This window comes from Molossus molossus, unplaced genomic scaffold, assembly GCF_014108415.1.
Source record: "Molossus molossus isolate mMolMol1 unplaced genomic scaffold, mMolMol1.p scaffold_m16_p_14, whole genome shotgun sequence".
NCBI classification, from domain to species: Eukaryota; Metazoa; Chordata; class Mammalia; order Chiroptera; family Molossidae; genus Molossus; species Molossus molossus.
In genome coordinates, this window is record NW_023425349.1 from 60,263,235 (window position 1) to 60,279,766 (window position 16,532).

Below are 16,532 nucleotides of genomic sequence, written 5' to 3' on the forward strand. Positions count from 1 at the left end.
GTCCTACAGAAGGACCAGAGTGCTACACAAAGCTGGGATCTGCAGAGCCCATCCCCAGAACTCAGATGAGTGCTGAGTTGTAGAGCTGAGGCAAGGGAGGGAAGACGCATTCTTGTTTCCCTTGAAGGCTTGCCCAGTGCCACCCCCAATGAAACACTCTTGATCTATCCTTCGGAGTACCAGCAGCCCCACCCTGCTAAATTTGCTCATGCAGATGGGCTGTCTGACTTCACCCAACCAGAACCTTTGGTGCCCTCCTTCTGGGGAGCTAGGGTCAAAGACTAGGTTATAGACTGAGTGTGACAGCTCTGGGGTAAGGGCCACTTTCCCCCATTGAGTACCTGACTGTGCTGCCCCAAAGCAGGAGACGTGCTAGCCCTGTCTTGCCTATCCCATTCACCCCACCCTGTAGAGCTCATGACACATAGAAGGGTCCATGGGTTGTGGCAAGCCTGGGCCCACTCTATAGTCTTTCTACAGAAGGCTCTTGAGGAAGACCAGGGAGTGGTGGTGTGGCTGACAGCAGGAGGCAGAACTCAGGGTGCCTTGGAACTTTTACTGATCTGCCCCTGGCTCAGAGCTAGAGGAAGCTAACCCTTGTACACAGCTTGACCCCTCCCACACACACCCAGACACAGAAGAGACAGCCACACACAGCAAATAGTGTGGTATCTCCAGTCAGCCCAAGACTGGTTACAATCAGCATCTGATATCCACCTATACTGGATGCACACCCAGTGGACCCAGAAGCAAAACAACCAATAATGGGCTCCAGAACACACCAGAGCTCAACCCAACTTAACCATATAAGTGGCACACCCAAAGAGAAATCCTAGCAGGCATGAGACCCTGTTGGAAACAACTCCACCTCAGGGAACATCCCCACACAGTGGCTCATACATCAGTGATCAGGTATATCCCTATAGTCAGGCAGCCTGAGGATTAACCCCACCCATGAACGGGCCAACAGCACTCAAGACTCAACTACATTATGAGAGTACACATAACCCACACAAGAGACATTCTAGAAGCACCTAGCTCAGGTTATCTGGAAGACTGCACCACTAAGCCCCACAAAACACCTACAACATAAAATAACCATAACAAGTTTGGGAGTCATAGCACACCTACCTAATACACAGTGACAAACACAAGAAAAAGATGAATGGGGAGACAAATAAACATGCCCTATATGAAAAAAAACTAGAGATATCCCCAGAAAAACAATTAAATGAAATGGAAGAAACCAAGCTACCTAAAGCAGAGTTCAAAACAATGGTTATATGGATGCTCAAGGACCTTAGGGGAAGAATAGATGATCTCAGTGAGAACTTAAACAAAAATAATAATAATACAGGACCTATAGAAACCATAAAATAAAAAAGAACCAGTCAGAAATGAAGAACACAATACTTGAAATGAAGAATATACTAGAAGGAATCAAGAGCAGGTTAGGAGGAGCAAAGGATCAAATCAGTGATTTAGAGAACAAAATAATACAGAACAACCAAACAGAGCAACAAGAACAAAAGATAATTTAAAAAATGAGGAAAGTCTAAGGGAACTTTGGGACAACATAAAGCATAACAACCTCTGCATCACAGGGGAACCAGAAGGAGAAAAGAGAGAACAAGGAATAAAAAAGAAAACTACTTGCAAAAATAATAGCTGAAACTTCCCTAATCTGGTGAACTAAAAAGATACACAAATCCAGGAAGCAAAGAGAGTCCAAAACAATATGAACCCAAAGAGGCTCACACCAAGATACATCATAATTAAAATGCCAAAGGTTAAAGATAAAGAGAGAATCTTAAAAGCAGAAAAAGAAAAACAGTTACCTACAAGGGAGTTCCCATAAGGCTGTCAGCTGATTTCTCAACAGAAATACTTCAGGCCAGAAGGGATTGGCATGGAATATTCAAAGTGATTAAAAGCAAGGACCTACAACCAAGATTATTCTCCCAGTAAGGTTATGATTTAAAATTTAAAGGTGAAATAAAGAGCTTCCCAGACAAATAAAAAAGCTAAAGTAGTTAATTACTACCAAACCAGTATTGTAAGAAAAGTTAAAGTGCCGTCTTTAAAAAGAAGAAAGTGTGTACACACACACACACACACACACACACACACACACACATGAGAGAGGGAGAGAATAAGATGGTAATAAATAACTATCCATCAATAATAACTTAAAACCCTGGCCGGTTTGGCTCAGTGGTTGGAGCGTTGGCCTGCGGTCCAGAGAGACCCAGGTTTGGTTCCCGTTAAGGGTGCGTACTTTGGTTGCTGTTTGTCACTGGCCCTGGTTGATCGTGTGGGTGGCAGCCACTCAATGTGTTCCTTTCCCATCAATGTTTCTCTCTCTTTCTCTTCCTCTCTCTCCCTCCCACTCTATCTGAACAAAAAATGGAAAAATGTCCTCGGGTAAGGATAAAAAACATGTTTAAAAATAATAATAACTTAAATGTAAATGGATTAAATACACCAATGAAAAGACATAGGGTAACTGAATAGATAAGAAGACATAACCCATACATATGTTGTCTACAATGGATTAAAGATTTAAGTTAAGACTCAAAACCCTATACCTCCTAGGAAAAACATACATGGTAAAATTTCAGATATTTCTCATGGCAATATTTTTTCTAATATAACTCCTCAGTTAAGAAAAACAAATGAAATATTAAACAAATGGGACTGCACCAAACTAAAAAGTTTTTTTTTGTACAGAAAAGGAAACCATCAACAAAATGAGAAGACAACCCACTGAATGGAAGAACATATTATCCAATGATATATTTTATAAGGGACTAATATCTAAAATATATAAAGAACTCAAACAACTAAATACTAAAAAACCCAAACAATCCAATTTAAAAAATGCACAAAACGCTGAACAGACACTTCTCTGGAGAGAACATACAGATGGCCAATAGACATATCTAAAGATCCTCAAAGTCACTAATCACCAGTCACTAAATGGTAACCACAATGAAATTTCACCTCACACCTGTCGGAATTGCTATCATCAATAAATCCACAAATAACAAGTGTTGGCAAGGATGCGGAGAAAAGAGAGCCCTCGTACACTCTGGGAATGCAGATTGGTGCTGCCACTGTGGAGAACAGTATGGAGTTCCCACGAAAAATTTAAAGTGGAACTGCTTTATGACCCCACAATTCCACTTCTGGGAATACATCCGAAGAAATCCAAAACACTAATTCAAATGCGTATAGACACCTGTATTTTCACTGCAGCATTATTTGCAATAGCTAAGATTTGGAAGCAGCACAAATGCCTATTAGTAGATGAATAGATAAAAAAGCTGTGGTACATTTACACAATGGAATACTACTTGGCAATAAAAGAGAAGCAAATCTTACCTTTGGTCACAGCATGAATGGACCTAGAAGGCATTATGCTAAGTGAAATAAGCCAGTCAGAGAAAGACAAGTACCATATGATTTCACTTATATGTGGAATCTAAGGAACAAAATAAACTAACAAAATAGACACAGACACACACATACTGAGAACAGACTGATAGTTACCAGAGGGAGGGGGCTTGAGGACTGACTGGGTGAAAAGGTGAAGGAGTTAAGCAAAAAAAGTAATAAACATACACAGACAAAAGTGTGGTGATTGCCAGAGGGAAAGCAGGGTGGGAGGAGGTGGACAAGGACAACTAGGGGATAAATGGTGACAGGAGACTGGATTTTACGTGTTGAGCGCACTATGCAGTAAGCAGATGATGTATTATACAGGTGTATGCTGGAGGCCTGTAAGGTTTTATTAACTAATGTCACCCTAATACATTCAATAAAAATAAGTGAATAAGTAAGTAATGCTGGATAGAGTGAAGAGTCAGGTAAATGCAGAAAAGAATGCTAAAAAAAAGAATCGATAACCTAAACCCAAGGAAAGAGGGTTCATTTTCACTGTTCCCATATGTAAAGACTCTACAGGGTCTGCATGTTTTGTTTATTTCATTTTTCTGCTTTTGAAAATCTGTGACTCAATTAATAGCAATGTTCTTGAGGGTTAAGCCCACTGGTGGTAACTGGCTGGGTCAGATTTATTCAAATGATAACATCCATCTAAATTAGTTGGAGTCCATAGAAAGCTATTTCCCACATTCCTATCTCCTGTTACAGGTCCGCTTTGTTGGTCACTGATCCTTGGCTCCCATTTTTAGCTCTGTCTCTGGCAATCTCCTCCAGCTGGCTCCCCGCCTCTCAGTGAACTTCTGATTTTGACCCTGGCTGACCGCCATAATTCCACCTCTGAGACCACAATGGACTGGACTTGTTCCTTCTTCAGCCATGACCTCACACACCCTGTGTTTGCTCCTGCTAAGCGGCCCTACATCATGTCAGAAACATCAATTTTAAAAATGGAAAACTAAAACGCGGGTAGGATTTCATACACAAGGACTCTTGGCTTCCAACTTATTCCTTTACATTGTTAAATCTACTTCTTTGCATCATCTGAGAGGATCTTCCCCGATGCTCACAGCTCTTGGACAGTAGCTAGTGAGCAATATGACTCTGAAAACTAACCTGCACGAGGGATCATTGAGTTCACAAAATCCCATCATATGTATCACTGAGCTGGTACACACTAACACATGCACACACATGAAAGATGTTTCGTTAGTTCCTTTTTACACATGATTACAGGCTTGTTGTTATCAAGTCACACACTTTTGTAGCTGGACAGTAGAGTCTCAAGTTCAGATTCTGTCTACAAACTCCCTGTATTCTATAGTAAACCAGGCCCCGACACCCTAAGGAGACCAAACTGCTCTGGACCTAGAGACCTACCTGGACCCTACTCCAATGTATGCACGAGTTGAGGGGTGTGGGATGGAGGCTTCCACACACACCACCAAGCAATTCTTGGGACATCATCAGGGTTTCAGAGAATTCAACTCAATTCTGACACCATCTCCCTGGAGACAATGTCAGATTCTACTTCAGGCGCCACCGGTGCTTCTCACCAGCTTGCTATAAATCAGAGGTTCTCATGATGCCCTCTGTGGGTTTGATCAATTTGCCAGAGTGGCTCACACAACTCAGGAAATCCACCTACTTCCTAGATAATCAGTTTATTATCAAAGCATATCTCAGGAACAGCCAGACTAAGGAGATACAAGGAAAGTTACGGGAAAGGGCTTGGGGCGTCCATGCCCTCTGCAGGTGAATCCCTTTGGGCACCTCCAGGTGTTCACCAACCCAGAAGCTTTCTGAACCCTGCCCTTTGGGTTTTTATGGAGGCTGCATTGCATAACCCAATTGATTAAATCACTGGCCACTGGCCACTGGCAACTGATTCAAACTCTAGTTCCTATTCCCTCCTAGGGATCAAGGGTGAAGCTAAAAGTTCCAAGCCTGTATCACATGGTTGGTTCCACTGGCAACCAGCTCCCATTCTTAAGTGGGATCCAAGAGTTGCTTCATTAACATAACAAAGGGCATCTTTGTTGTTCTCATCACTTAGGAAATTCTGTGACAGAAACGGATGAATAGCACAGAGATATTTCTTATTATAAATCACAATATCACACTAGCCATGAAACTAGTGTGGATACTAAAGAGAATCACACCTCAATACAATCTTCAAAGAAAATTCTTAAGAACTCTTTTTCTATTATGACCTGTCTCAGCTCAGCCCAGGAATTGGCTTCACTGTTGTAAATTACATGGAAAGGAACTCAAATATTCAAAAGCAGGCTCATGTCTCATTATGCATTATAACAAAAGGCCTTATTTTATTTATTTATTTTATATTTATTTTTTTGGTACATGCCCGTAGCGGGAACTGAACCCAGAACTCTCTGGTCGGCAGGCCGATGCTCCAACCGCTGAGCCACACCGGCTAAGGCGGCAACAACAACAAAAAAGGCCTTATTTTTAATGTAGGCATTAGGACATCTTGGATAAAGGTTGTATTCTTCCCTGAATATCAAGTTATTGGTATATAACATTGTATTCTTAAAGGAGATTTTAAAGTTTAGAAATAATGGAAGTGTTAAAATATTAAATGTTTACAAAGAAATAAAAGGTTCACTTGAAAGATAACAAAAGCAAGAGGAAATGTACTATCACTTATTAAATTAAAAAAAAAAAAGAATGGTAGTCATTTTACAGCACTTACTCCTTGTCTCTTTTATTTATTTATTTTTTTTTAATTTTTTTTTTTTTTATCCTCACCCGAGGACATTTTTCCATTTTTTGTTCAGGTAGAGTGGGAGGGAGAGAGAGGAACAGAGAGAGAGAGAGAAACATCGATGTGAAAGGAACACATCGAGTGGCTGCCACCCGCACAACTGACCAGGGCCGGGGACAAACTGCAACCGAGGTACACGCCCTTAGCGGGAACTGAACCCGGGTCTCTCATGACCGCAGGCCGAAGCTCTAACCGCTGAGCCAAACCGGCCAGGGCTGTCTCTAACTTTTAAATATTTGGGGTATGGTATAACAAAAATAAGAAAAGCAGAGAGCAGAAAATGGCAATACCAGCAGTGATTACACCCTATTATTTCTCTGCCGTGTGTTGAGAAAAGCAGGAGAGATACTGCTTCATACTCTTACAGTTATTTCAGTGTTTATGTTTTGTTTGTCCAACCACAAGTACTTACTGAGTATTTATGAACTGTGTAGTTATAGTAAGGTAACAACGGAAGATTCCCTCTGATCAACACTGAAAATTCCCAGTATTTTGTATGTAAAACTACATATGTGACAAATAATTATAAAGTTGGCTTACAATACAGTCTCTTTAAAAATCTGAAGTAGAACAGTCATTTACGAGGATCTTATGTTTCTTCCACAGATGAGGTCCAGTCACCAGTGGGCCTTCAATTATGTAACTAAACCAACTGTACTGAAGAGGTGGAAAACTCAGTCCATGAGGAAAACCAGAATCAGCCCTTATGCTTGGTACTTCAGTGTTCAGGGAAGGGGCCACTCCCATAAAAACAGAATAAAAGATTCAGACCCAAGAATGAGGAGACCAGAGAAGCCCCGGGAAGAACACCAATCTTGGGACCAGGAGACATGGAACTGAACTGCAGAAGTGACCAACCAGAGCTGAGTCTAGAAAGAAAACTTCAGAGTACCAGGTGTCAGCCACAGTGGGGGCCCCAAGTGATTCTACAGCACCGGGAGGCTGGGACAAGCCCCAGCTGTGCGAAAGATGGCGGCCCTCTTCCTAAATCCCACCCTATTCCTAAATCACAGCCTCTTCAATTCTTCCTGACTCGGTTTATCTGCATTTAGTGTGTTCATGGCATGATCTGGGTGTGACGGGGAGGAGGGAACACGCAACTGCAGCATTTCTTACTCTACCACTGTTGCCTGCAATTGCAGAGCCTCCTGCAGGGCTCTGACCCAGCTTGGGAAAAAACAGAAGAAGTTCAGTCTCTTCCTTTTTTCCTCTCTGATCCCCAATCCTCACCAGGGTTCCACTTCTTACTTCCTCACGCCCAGCAGCATGGCTAATTTTGTCGCTAGCTTTGGGTTCTCCGAAAGGAAAAGGGAAGGTTCACAGGGCAAGGGTTAATATTAAGGACATTCTGAATTCAGTTAATTACATTGTTCTACAAATTAGAAAAGTATTATTACCACTGTCGGTGGCAGAAAATGCTGTTCAACTTGTAATTGTGAAAGCATAGCTATAACAGAGATTTTATCTCGATACTATATTTGAAATATGATAGTATATCTGCTTAAATAAAATAGAAAATATTAACACAGTGTTGCCATCACAATTAAATCAAGGGTGAGAAAATTTAATAAATACATAGGGGTTAAGACTTTTTTTTTTATTCCTCTCCCAAGGATATTTTTCTATTTATCATCAGATATAGTGGGAGAGAGGGAAGGAAGAAGGGAGAGAGAGAGTCGGAGGGAGGGAGGGAGAGAGAGGGAGGGAGGGAGGGAAGGAGGGAGAGAGAGAGAGACATCGATGTGATAGAGCCACATCGACTAGTTGCCTCCCACACGACCCCACCAGGCCTGAGGACAAACCACAACCAAGGCATGTGCCCTTGCCCAGAATTGAACCTGAGACTCATTGGTCCGAAGGCCAACACTAACTGCTGAGCCAAACCGGCCAGGGCTAGGGGTTAAGACTTTTAAAATCATTGCATTTCTCCAAGATTCTTGTAGCTTCCTGCTAGAAGAGTCATGCTCTGATATTTCACACTCCTTACAACCTTCCTCAGATGTCATGGCCAAATGATATTTCCCCCAGTATTTTCATTATCTCTTTTCTATGGAAGAAGGTTAATGTTTATTCTAACCAGTGTCACCTGGAGACAGAACACTAGAACACTGTATAAAAACCAGTCTTGCCCTGGCCAATTTGGCTCAGCCGTTAGAGCATCAGCCTGTGGACCAGAGTCCTGGGTTCGGTTCCCGCTAAGGGCACGTACCTCAGTTGTAGTTTGTCCCTGGCCCCAGTGGGGGTCATGTGGGTGGCAGCCAGTTGATGTGTCTCTCTCACATCGATGTCTCTCTCTCTCTCTCTCTTCCCCCCTCTCACCCTCCCACTCTATCTGAAGATAAATGCACAAATGTCCTCGGATGAGGATTAAAAAACAAAACAAAAAACAAACCAGTCTGCTTTTTCACCACTGCAGACTCTCTAGAAACTTGGAGAGATTCAAATATTTGCAAGCATTATCAAATAAATCCATTTGAGATTCACATCCACATCTGAAGCTTGTCTTAATAGTCCCCAAAATATCCTTCCCATGTCTAGTTACCCTAGTGCCCATGCTTCCCACAGGTCAAGACATTCTCGGTGAAGGTGGCTACCTTCTTATGGAGAACGTGTCCTTATCAGTCACCTTTTCTCCACTGAAGACAAGTCACTGTGTTAAGCACTATGGGTACAAATAGGAGGCAAGCACTGTCCCTGACCTCAAAGAGCTCACCAAGGCAGCAGGGGAAGCACACCTCTACATAGTGCATGTGCCTCGTATGTGCAGCATCAGCCAAGCAGCATGAAAGCCGTGCCTGCCAATCACTGTGTACATTCCTGGTGGGAAGAAATCCTGGGTCCTCTGCTTCAGGATGGCTCTGGTGTTAACAGCATCTAATCCTTCTAACTGCATGTTTACCGAAATATAATCACAACTCTGCATCGTATGTATCCCACACCACATTGTTCTGGTATACAGTCAGCAGCTGCTTTGAAATTCTTCCCCACTCATATTAATGTATAAGTATAAATATTTATATTTCTCACAGGTTTTCACTAAATTTTAAATTAAATCTCTTGTGACCTATGGCTATATCACAAAAAGGAGCATTTCAGCTTAATGAGGGGAAAATTAACTGCACAACTTCTAGCAACGATGGAAATGTGGAGACACAATTCAATAGGCACAGTCTGGGCAATTTTGCCGATTGTGCGCAATTGAATTGAATGATCAGGTTGAATACAAAATACTTCATGCTTTCTTAGCAGAACACTAAAATCTATCAAAATGCACCTAAATTGTGTCAGACGATGGCAGTTAATGTGAAGCAGAAAAGTAAAAAGTGTTTGCTTATCCTCAAAAACTAATCGAGTTTGGATTTTTCTCTTTCTTTCTTTCTTCGAGGTCCAGTTATTCTCCAGGCAGTTTTAAATCGTAGGTAGATTTTGTTTGTTTGTTTGAAATGTGTGCTATTGCTATCCAGAACAGAAATAAATATTAAGCATGCTATTATGTCCCACCAAAGTGCAGCAGGCTTTAATCCTCTCCCAGTAAACAGCACTCAGCTTCCCTTCCCCTCCATGGAGCTGGCTGCATTTCATTGCTGGGTTCCACGGTGGCCAAATGGATCTGCATAATGTGGAGTTGGCTTTCAATACAATTATTTCAACAGAGAAATGAAAGGCAGCTTCTGTTTCTCATGAGTTTATCCTGGGAGAGCTTCTGAGAGTAGAGCTTACTTGAATTAGAGAGAAAAGCTGAACTGTTAAGTCACTTATTCTAATTAAAGATCAATAGAGATATTATTAGACATTCATTCTACTCATCTAAGATAGGGTTGTTATGTTAATGTTACAGGATGGTTGTGGGTGCTTACTTCTAACTCTGCAAACTTTTCCTGTTGTCTATGTGTGTATCCTTCCTCCCCTCCTTGTATTCTCTTGCAGAGCCTGTCCACATTACATATTGTAACAAGAGTAGCAGCCCTAAGCCAGAAGGAAGCAGTAGTATTCTCCTCTTAAGATTTCAACCTCCACAGAAATACTTTATTGTAATGGTGTGGTTGCTGCTCTGCAGACTTGTTATTATGTTTGTGAAAGTTAATTATCTGATAAGATACACTGTGGTTATTACTGTCACCAAAAAAAAATGCATGGGTATCTTTGTTAATTCCAAGTGTTCCATTAAAATAAAGTATGTTAACTAGAGAACTGAGTAATTATTTCCCCCTAATTATTACTGCACATTCATTTGGACATTTTATAGCTGTACTTATTTTTCCGGAATGAATTACACTTTATATTTAAAACTATTTGCATTTACAGTGTTTTATTGTAATAGAATATGCTATTTTGATCCATATTTTTTATACTAAGGCCTTCGCTGAAAATCCGATGTTTTAAATTGAAGTGTTTTTCTCCCTGTTGTAGGAAAGTGTTCAACATTTGAGCAAATCATTAAACATAGCAGAACCTACAATTCAAAGGCTGATTATGATTCACTTCAAATTTTTTAAGTGTTAGGTCAACATTCAGTGCAGAATAAAATTAAATGCTTTATTCAAAAGGATGAGCAAGAGATTTCCTTATTACACTTTCCCTTTCAGTCACTGGATGGGGTAAACCATGCACACCTTATGTGAGAGGGGAACAGAGACATTTTTTAAATGAAGGTCATAATCTTCAATGAGTAAACTTGCCTTCCTATCACAAAGTCCTACAGTTGTCACTGTCACATAAAACTCCAGCAACAGAAGTGAAGCCAAGTGTTCTCCCTACACAGAAACTGCCTCGTGCAAAAAGACCTATGAATTTGGGGGAAATACACGCATCCATTTAGCCAACAGACCCGCAAATTTCTAGGTGACAAATTTATGAAAAAAAAAAGGAGGACACAATTATACAATACATAAAATAATATCTATCACTTCTAAATCTCAGTAGTCTGCAGGATTCTGAATATGCTGTGCATTCTTCTCTAAAGACATGGATCAAGCCATGCAGTCCTCCCGGGCATGAATGCTATGCCCACTGGACTCAGCAAAGCAAGTCATTCTGGCCATCTATGTTCTCCACCTCCTCAAACCGCTATGCTATGAATAATTCTGATTTTTTGTTGTTGTTGTTAATTCTCACCCAAGGATATTTTTTCCACTGACCTTTTTTTAAAAGAGAGTGGAAAGGAGGGAGAGAGAGAGAAACATCAATGTGAGAGAGACACATTGACTGGTTGCCTCCTGCAAGCACTCCAACCAGAGCCGGAAATCAAACCTGCAACCCAGGTACATGCCCTTGACTGGAAATTGAACCCAAGACCCTGCAGTGCACAGGCAGATGCTCTAACCCCTGAGCCACCCTGGCGAGAGCCAAAGAATTCTGATTTCTGTTGTCTGTCCAAACCACAAACCATTTGCCAGGATACACACATTACCTATAACAATGTTCATCATTATATGCAAAAGTAAAGGGGATTGAGAGGACTGGGCTTATAGAAACCTGGACAGCCCCATTTTTTCCCAGATTGTTTTAAGTCCAACTCTGTATATATCACATCACCATGTCTCATCAACATAGTTTCAAGATACAAATGAAGAAAATGTTTAGAACACTAATTAGAAAATTACAAAAATCTTAGGGTAGGTTGATGACATTTATTTAAATTTTTATAAGTGACAAGATGCCAACTGGCTACTGTGTTGCTAAAGCTAAAATATAATGCAATGTTTTCAAAAGAAATGATCCTTCTAATTGATCCTTCACCACTGGTTCGCTCAGAATAGTCATACCAATCAAGAACTAAGTCTGAATAACGCCAAGTGTTAGTTTGCTCTTTGTAGTGCAATTTCTTCTTGAAGATCACACTGAGTCTTCTCATTTAAAAATATGTCAAATTAGGTGTGTGCTCAAATTTCAAGCTAGGCCAAACTAGACAGGTTTCATTCTGATTACATGCAAATGAATACATGGAGTCATATATGTTTATAATGGTTTTCCATGTACTTTTTTTTTTTTTTAATGAAAATGCAGGATTAAGCCAAACTGTTTGTGTAGCATTCAAAAAAATATATATCATTTCATATAGAATAAAATAATTTCTGCTTGTCAATCTTAACTAAAATATTTAGAAACTACATCAAAACACAGACTCTGGACTTTCCATGTTTAAAAAGTCAGTTATATAAAGAGATAGTGAAAATGTTATAAGCAATTATACAATAGTACAAATAATATAGTAAGGCAAAGTATCTAATAACTTTCAGTGTGCCTTCATTGTGTTAAAGGATTCATATCAACTCTTTCCATTAAAACTCACAACTTCACCACATTAAACTCCAAGTAGGATTTTCAGTCCCAGAGGACAGTGATTAGCTTTGTGGGGAGTTTGGTGTTGACAGTAAGAGTCCGCTCTGCTCACTACGGAAAAGGGGATGCAGTGACATTTCAAAACAGCACTCAAAACATCAGGAGTGCCTGCAGACAGGGAGACTGGACGGATTCCCAGGTAGGGTGCTCAGAGCCCCATTCTGAAATGATTTTTTTTTTTTTTTTGGAATGCTACACAAACAGTTTGGCTTAATCCTGCATTTTCATTAAAAAAAAGGAAGTACATGGAAAACCATGGTAAACATATATGACTCCGTATATAACTCCATATTCATCTTCATGTAATCAGAATGAAACCTGTCTAGTTTGGCCTAGCGTGAAATTTGAATACACACCTAATTTGACATATTTTTAAGTGAGAAGACTCGGTGTGATCTTCAAGAGGAAATTGTACTACAAAGAGCAAACTAACACTTGGCTTTATTCAGACTGTTTTTGATTGGTAGTGGCTACTCTGAATAAACCAGTGGTGAAGGATCAATTAGAAGGATCATTTCTTTTGAAAACATTGTATTATATTTTTTGCTTTAGCAACCAGTAGCCAGTTGGCATCTTGTCAACTAACCTGATGAGACATGGTGGTGTGATTTTTGGGGGCAGGCTCCAGGAAGCCCAGAAATGTGGTACCTTGTCCACTGTACCCCTTCTACTACCACAAGTTTCCTAGCATGCATCTCCTGAAGGCTGGGGCGACCTGAGCATGGGACTGGTAGTCACTCATGCTGCAGAGATTTCTGAGGGTAAGACCAGCTGGTTGACTAGACCAGTGAGACAGAAATGGACTGTGGTGAAGCGTGCAGGGAGACAGATGTGGAAACCCCGACCTCTCGAGTTCACAGGGTGCAGAAGACATGAAATCCCTAGTATTTTCTATTCTCCCACATGAGGAGATATGAAGGTTGGTAGAAGAGCATAGGTATTGGGCTGCTCACATCACTTCCAGGACAGGTAGTGGGAAACCCAACTCAAGGAGCACATACATCTGAAAGGTTCCTCTAGGACATAAGTTAGAAGAGTGTGGCTAGAGCAACAGGTCTGCTTACGAGACAAGCAAATGATAAACTGGTAAAAGTGTGGGTCATCTAGAACGCCGGGTGAAAGAAGTCCCAGAGGCTATGAACAAAGGCAATTACTGGATGGATGGCCGTGAAGGTTTACAGCCGTAAAATAAGCAGTGCCGCAGGGTCGAGAAGGCGAAAGACAGTCCAGTGTCAACCAGGAGCTTTGCACGTCCCCAGGAAATTATTTCCTCCTTTCTCTCTCCTCTTTTGCTTGTGCCCAATAAGTTCAGATTACTAAAGAGAGGCATCACAGAGGCAGGTGTTTTCTAAATGTTTTTTTTCAGTTTATCAAACAAGATCTGTGAACAAAATGTCCAAAATCACTCATCTAGTCATTCTCTGAACCCATGATATTCATCTCTAGCCCACTGATTTGGGCAGGACAAGAAGAAAAAATAAAAGGAAAGGAACAGGTGCAATGCCATGATGGCGGGCAGGCAACAGGTCACCTGTCCAGGCTCTGCAGGACGAAAATTAAGGGGGAAGTTGGGGGCCTGTGTGTGAAGTGCACAGGTGCAGAGGAGAATCCTCCGAGAATGAGGCCAGGGAAGGACCATGCTTCAGCAGTCAGAAGCTCGCTGGGGGAACTGAGAACAGACTCAGCTGAGTTTCTCTGGAGGCAGACAGATTGAAGGGAAGTGGGTAGTGAGGAACTCAGGCAAAATTTTTTGTAAGTGTGAGGATAAACACAGCCTCTGTGTGTGTGTGTGTGTGTGCACGCGCGCGTGCGCGCACGTGCCCGTGGAGTTTTAAAAAAGGAGGGTGTCTCTTTTTTTTTAAACATTGCGGCATTGCAGACATTCTTACTCCATTTCCACCTATGCAGAAGTGTTTGGAAAAGTATCCTATTTTTAAAAAATCAAGCCCTAGCTGGTTTAGCTTAGCAGTTAGAGCATCTGCCCACAGACCAAAGGTCATGGGTTCAATTCCCAGTCAACGCCACGTACCTGGGTTGCAGGTTTAATCTTGGCACCCAGTTGGGTTGTGCAAGGAAGCAACCAATCGACGAGTCTCTGTCACATGGATGTATGTTTCTCTCTTTCTCTCTCTCCTTCCTTCTTTCCCTCGCCCAACTCTATCTAAAAATCAATAGAAAAATATCCTCTGGTGAAGGTTAAAAAAAAATAAAGATTAAAAAATTCAGGAAATAAAATAAGGACAAAACAGAAAATAAATACAGTCTAAATGAATAATCCCAAATCTGAGCAGCTTAATCTTGCAGAAAAATGACACCGTACTTCTAACTTAATTACAAGATGTGCAGGCTAATATCACTGAAATGATATTCACTAAGTGAATTTAAAATGCTATTAAAGCAAAAAAAAAAAAAAAAAAAATAGTGCAAGGCATATCAGTGAACGAACCTTGAAAAGGTATTTCTGAGAAGGTGAAGGATAATAGTGGTAGCGAACCCACATCATTTCAATTAAAAGCAGCAAAGGAAACAATCATTTGCCCAAGGTACAGAACATATAAGCATCAAGACAGTTGAGAAAATGGGTCCAGAAACATTATAGCAATATATTCTGAAGTCTAGTTTCTAAAAAATACTTAGACAAATTCTTTTGTGTATAGGAGCTTCAAAAATAGCTTCTGTTGAATATGGACATGTGCTCAGTTGAAGTAATCTAAAGGGTCACATATCTAAAAACAATCTTCGAAAATTATTTTCTATCCACCTACTGCCTGAAGAGACTGCTTCCTTCAAAAGCTGGTAGCTTACAGCTTTTGTAAGACACTCCACACATCATTTCTTTGGTTCCATGTGAAAAAAAAAAAAAAATTGTACCTATCAAGTATTCAGTTTTACAATGTTAAGTTACACAAACTAGGAGGGCATTGGACTGAGGTGGTTCTGCTGCCAGAGTGTCTACCCAGGCAAACCAACATCTCTGCCTGCTTGTGCCTCAAGGTTACAGAATCAGAACGCTAACGACAATCAATCATAAGCCGCCATCAAGGTTTAAGCGATAGCCAATAAAACCATTTCTTTGCTTCTACACTGTATTTCATTCTGTCCCCTGGCTCCTGTTTGCAGAAAGCTCCTAAAACCACTTCCTGTTTAACAGTGTGCCTAATTCAAATACATTTTTGCTCAAAAAATAAAACCTCAAACATTTTAATATCCCTGTTTCTCTTTGAAAAGTTCCCAGCGCTCTGTCCCAAACCCTTTGAAAACGTCCGTGGGCACTTTCAGATGGGCTGGAAGAACCCTGGCAAACAGGCATTACTCAAACTGATAGTCAAAGAATCTTGTCGGGAAGGCAAACATCGAACATATTCCTAAACCCTCAAGGGGACAAAGAGTCACCGATTTTCATCTGAACTAAATGATCTTTCAACACTATTCTCCTCAAACTTATCTGAAATAACCCACGAATGTTGTAACATATTTTGCATGTGGAAGGGTCATGTCCATCTAAAGAAAATTTCAGTCAGTCTCACACTAACGAAAATTTGATAGAACCTTTTTGGTTTAAGTTACTGCTAGACCTTCTCACTGTGTTCATTTCTTCGGGGACTTGCAAATAATTTTCCTGGTGTAGAAGCTCTCTAGTTAAACAGACTGAGATTCAAATAGTTTACGGAAATGGTTTTCATCATTTGATATCAAAGGCAAAATTAAAGGGGAAAAACGTTACCTGAATTGCACATTAATTTTGCCCCAAAGAATTTGACACTAAGTACATTTGCAAAGCATACTGGCTGGAATTTTTGTTTCAACTCTCCAGCTTCGTCTAAAAGTGTGACTCTTTCGTGCTGTGTTAGGGGGCAACAGGGACTCACCCATACTGGTAGTGACATACTGGAGTGTCCTGTCACACAAATTTAACTCTGCCTTCTTACAATTACTTACTAATTTGCTACTCTGCATCTTT